The sequence below is a fragment of the Schistocerca gregaria genome, chromosome 2, assembly GCF_023897955.1.
Source record: "Schistocerca gregaria isolate iqSchGreg1 chromosome 2, iqSchGreg1.2, whole genome shotgun sequence".
NCBI lineage: Eukaryota > Metazoa > Arthropoda > Insecta > Orthoptera > Acrididae > Schistocerca > Schistocerca gregaria.
The window spans coordinates 709,906,639-709,912,648 of NC_064921.1; positions in this window are offsets into that span (position 1 = coordinate 709,906,639).

Below are 6,010 nucleotides of genomic sequence, written 5' to 3' on the forward strand. Positions count from 1 at the left end.
TACCCGCAGTTACTTGAACTTAGGTAACTAGGCTATGCTTGCTCTGTTTAAAAGGAACTGATCAATGAAATCGTATGGTCCAGCTATACGTTTCTGCCTTCATGCTCAGCGGCTAGCTTGTTCCAAACAATAAACCTGTATCTGTGATAATACAGTCAAATAGTCTACGTGTTGGCTGTAATTGCAAATTAATTAAATAACCAAAAATTATTACATAACAGACAAATGAATAATTAATAAAGGGGTTTCTATTATAACCTCTGAAATTGATGTAGACAACATTAGCGAATTAGGTCGAATAATGTTAGTCTAATAAGCCAAAACAAATTAACAGAAAGTGGTCATACGATTACCAATTATAAAAATGCATTGAAGTTGTCTCAAGTGTGTTATAGGACTGCCAGCTGAACCCCCAAGCTAGTCTTCCAAGACCCATGAAAAACTAAGTTCGCATCCAGATGACAATACATGAAAAAATGGGCCAGCTCAAAATAATTCAAAGTTCAGCATTACTAAATATGCATTAACACATGAGAGATAACAAGTCCAAACTCATTCTCGGCCTATTCTAAATTTTGGAGTGCAAGTGGAAAAGTTAAAATTCAGAATTGGAGCACATTCTGACCTCGAAAAAGTTAGAGCCTCATTGAAAGTCAAGTATTCTTGCGGCTGTTCAGCACCCAGAATCAATCATCCACAAGACCAAATCTCACACGTTACCTCAGGCAGGTGAGACTCCTTCCAAAACTCGACATAAAGTGTTCAGAATACCTACCTTGAACTTTCCACTCGTAAGTGTTTCTCTCCACTTGACTCCAATAGTGTTCTGTCATTGCCTGCTTCTACATTGGCTGAAGGTCATCTTCACAAAAGATGTATCGTTCTTATGTTCTACAGACATGATTTGACTCAAGTCGACCACTTTCTGCATTAAACTAATACATTAGAAAATTTATTTAACACAGAAATGTTATAAACATTAAGCCACATTCAGACAATATACAATAAATATAATAAAAATAATTGGTTCATAAATAAATAAACCTACATTCAATGACAACGAAATTTTGCTAAATATTATTTAAACAGTTATTTATGCCTTCTTACTGAAGTGTCTTTTGGTTCTCTTTTCAATTGTGGTGTCAGCTAACAGATGGAACTGGCCACTTTCAAATTACCACAGGTTTCAATATCGATTGTAATCTTATTTAAATAACGTTATTGGTAAAAATGGTAACACATTTCTTAAATAATTGTTTGGATTTAGGTTGTTAGGGGGTGGAGGAGACTAGACAGCGAGGTGATGGGTCTCATTGGATTAGGGAAGGAAGTCAGCAGTAACCTCTTAAAGGAACCATTCCGGCATTTGCCTGGAGCGATTTAGCGAAATCACGGAAAACCTAAATTAGGATCGCCGGACGCGTGATTGAACCGTCGTTCTACCGAATGCGAGTCCAATGTGCTAACCACTGCGCCACGACGCTCGGTTTAAATAATTACTTATTTGCGACAAGGTATGAGGTGTCCACACTGCATTCAGTTGCTGTGTCATGACAGAAGACACGATATTTTGACAAATGCTTGCACGATGAAAAACATATAAATACTGTACATATTAAATCAATAAATAAAGTAGATACAGATGAGTAGTTTTCAGGGATGCTATCATCTGAGAAATGGTTTTTTGAAATCGCATGAAGTGTTTAAGAGTTGTTAGCTCTAAAGTTCATTCTGAAAGTATTCACTGACTGTAAAATGTTAAGTTCAGAGATTTTTACGATATTGAGAATATTATTGTTTCATTGGATGTGTCTCAACTTTCGAGATTGCATACGTATTCAGATTTGCTTTACAGTGTAACTGTGATTCATTATTGAATTTTTAAGGGCTTTAAGTAGCCATATTTCAGATTGCCTTAATTTCTGATGCGTGTACCACACACAGACCACATGACCACTGTCAAAACTTCGTGCTCTGGGATTCACCCATTTCCAAATACACACTGATCGCTTTTGTACCTGAGCTACATGGCATCGGCCTCTCAACCGGGCTGGCTAGTGCTGAGCCAAACAAATTTACCTTATCTCAAACCAGCTGTAGACGGCCGAATCGCTCGCCAGAATATGTGTGATGTTATATCATCTAACATAGGTTCCATATCTTTCTTTCATCATTTATATCTCCTATATGGGTCCCAAATGTTTCTCCATCTGTTTTATCACATTTCACTTAAAATGCCATAAAAATATAAGTTTATTAAAAATAAAAGTATATGAGGTTAATCAACCTTTTTCAGGTTATTGTCAGCCGGAGACATTTACATATCTGTAGTATTTTCTTTACGAATCTCTATCGGATACTTACTAGAATTGTGGACGAAGTACGGTCTGCACTTGTCTAGACTTCCTCAAGTCTACGTGTCACTTCCTTTAGTGGAGAAACTTTAGGAACGAGTAAAAATGGCAGTTTGCCAACAGCGTCGGTGCTACAGGTGGTAAGAACTTAAGGATGATTCGCCCACATAATTCTGCCGCCACTCATTACATATCACCATAAGTACTTTTCTACTGTTCTCTCAGAGAGTTTTGATACAAACTATAAGTCTGTAATGGTAAAAGTGGATTATATGGGAAAGATGGAGATAGCAGAATTTTTCAAAAATCAGAAATGGACAACTTACTTAGCCGAACGGCATTTTATCCTCCTCCAAATAACCTTTCACATTCTTACATTCTGACACCATACGTGACACAGCATTCCATCTTGCCAAGCACATGATGAAACCATACTCAAAAACTGACACCAGGTTTTACAAAAGAGATGTTTCAATTCCAGATTGTGTCTCGCCACAGGACTCTTGGAAAACTGTTTTGGACTTGTGGCCCAAGTTTTAGAGTATTCGATCAACAAACCGATGCGAATTTGATTAATTAGTTATTACAGCAAGACGTCTGCACAATCTGTTCAGTGACACCTACCTTGAAAGAAAATGGGGAACCATATTGCACACAGCACAAAACACTTGTACAAACAACCAAAAACTTCGTTGTCTTCTCACCTGGTGGTGGTTTTCCACAGCTTTAAGGTTTCATTGTTACATAGAAATTTACAGTTTACTTCGAAAAAGAAGGTTCTATTTGCCGGCAATATAGATGTTTAAGTATGAACAAGCAATAGCTGTAACAACGACACGTGATAAGTGATGTCCTAAAATATAATAGCTTTGTTTTATTTAGATTGTTCATTTTCTAATGCATTTGTCTCTTTCAGTTTTTAGCGTCACAAAGAAAAGAGTAACGCTAAAATAAATATGCGAATTTATTTTCATCATTTTCTAAAATTTCGGTGTGATTCTTTATTTGCATAATTCTTTCTGATTTTCCCAAACTTCATTGAAAATAGTTGCAATTTCTTGGACAATGATATACACAGCATTTGTTTTAACTTAATACAACTAAGTATTTCCAAAATGACGCATTGTACGAAGAAAATGTTTTAGGTGAAAAGTTAATATTAGGAAGGGGAACATCTGTCTCTGCTACAGCTGCCCACTTCCTAACCAATGCTCCTCCATTGGAGGGGCCAACTTTGTATTTTCAAATGGGAAAACCTCATTTCGTTGCATATTCGGATTCTAGTTTTACTCAGACCACTTTGTTTTCTCAGTGGATGGCGCCGTAATCGACGAATATGAAGTGGCCCTGTTTTTGAAGTTAATAACCGACATATTTGATTCTACGTTTCATTTGCGACGCAAATGTAAACATTTGTTTTCTAACGGTTGATACTGATGTTCAAACGTTACTTGAGTGTTGTAAATGTTATCTTGCAGTGCTAGTAATATGTTTAGATTTTGACGTTTCTGGCAAATAAGTTCTATGTTTCCTGTGGAGCTGATAATAGTGAGTCCCCAAACCATCGGAATGATTGAGTTCGATGTCCGCCGCTGAACCCTGCCATCAGTGTGACTGACATCGATATGTGTTTCCACTCAACCGCTGTAACTCTCACATTGGTCACTATACAGCTACCAGTGGAATACAAACCAGAAAAATAGTAACAAGGTAAAATATTCATGTATTGTTAGTGACTCACTCATCCGTCATGGATACACACACATCATACAAACACTCACACAGTAGCCCCATCTCTCGGTGCCTCACCACGCGGCTTGCCCCACTGCAGCATTGTGACTTATATGAGCACGATCACTGAATTTTGCGCCATCACCCCTCTCTTCAGCCTGTTGCTTAGCCCTATCCTGTATTGTTCATATCGTTCGGTTCCATAGGTTAGCCTCAGTAGTAACATCATTTTTGGTTCGGTAGTCGATGTTGCTATTCTGTATGCAGCTGAGGCCTGTTAAAGATCGGTCTAACTGCCAATTATTCATCTATTGCACTGGAAGGTGGTGACATGTTGGTAAGGCTTTTCGTCCGGTTCAGTGTGCTTTGATTGTGGAGAAAATACGTTGTTTTACATATACGGAATTCGTTTTGAATTTAGTGATTAGGTTTTATCGAAGAATCACTGGGACGCATCCGAATGTAAAGTGAATTCATAAATGTTATTATACAAGCATTTCAGCTGAGGATCATGGAAGTGGACATTGTGCGTCTGGTACTGTAAGAAGAAGGCAAGAGCGATGAAGGAGGGCAAGATGGCCAAGGAAATGCAGTGCCATTTCGCAATATAGCTTGCAGGACGAGTCGAACCCGATTGTAATGCCTCAGAGCAAGTTTTTTGCATGGTACAGACCGAGTAGGGAGGCAGCCCATAATTCGGTACCGAGCGAGGTGGCGCAGTGGTTAGCACACTGGACTCGCATTCCGGAGGACGACAGTTCAAACCCGCGTCCAAACTTCCTGATCTAGGTTTCCCGTGATTTCCATAAATCGCTTCAGGTAAATGCTGGGATGGTTCTTTGAAAGGACACGGCCGACTTCCCTCCTTAATATGGTGGGACCGATGCCCTCGCTGTTTGGTCCCATCTTACAAATCAACCAGGCAACCATAACTTGGTTGAGGAAGTATGCTGTACATGAGAGCCCATCGAAGAGCTACAACCTCCGCTTTGCACCTGAGGGAACATTTGTTTAGCAAGTTCTGAAATTAATAAATCAGCTGAACAATTCTTATCGGTCATCATCTGCTATGGTTATTTTTTCTTCTAGGCTCTGACAACTCTTAATTTCTTGGGATATGGGTCTGATCAAAATGTGGTAGGGGCTGAGCGTTAAGTGGCCATGAGTCGGACAAGCGGCTCAAGGTGCGCAGATGAAGTTGTGAGGGCTCTCAATGCGCCTGCAGTCGACAACAACAATGGGAAAGCGTGTCTGGGAGTGTGTTGGCTGGCCACTTTGAGAGTGGGGAGCTGTGCACACTGCAGTGCGCCGTGCTGGGTGCGTAGTCGTCGAGTGAGCATACCCACGGCTGTGTGTCATTGGTTGGCTTAAGGCAAGATGGCAACACGGAATGGCTTATGGAATTGCGTTGAGGCTCGGTACCCTACCGCTCGGTGCAGTTGCCTGCTGAAACGATCGGCAGAGCGACCGAACGATACAGTATAGGGCTGCTGGCAAAGCTGACGTAATGGATGTTGTATTTGTTGCAGAGAACTTCGAAATAATTTTAATTTATGAGCACGCCGCAACAAAGTTGGACGCTGCAGTTGCTCTTTATGCCGAACGTTTTGATGATAGGTCACTTTCTAACGCCACTATTATCGTGTTGTACAACAATTTACTACCAAAGGAAGTGTGACGCCTAGAAAACGAACTTGTCCAGCAATTGTATCGTTGAAGATCAATAATAAAACTACAATACTAGCTTCAGGCCTCATAATTCACACGCAAGTACTTGAGATATTACGGCAGTCTGGAATTGCTCATGCAAGTATTTGGGTGATCCTACACCGCTACAAATACGATTCCAGCCACACCTCCCTGCATCAAGAACTTCATGAAAATGATTTTCAGAATCGGATACGATTTTGAAATTGGGCACTCAT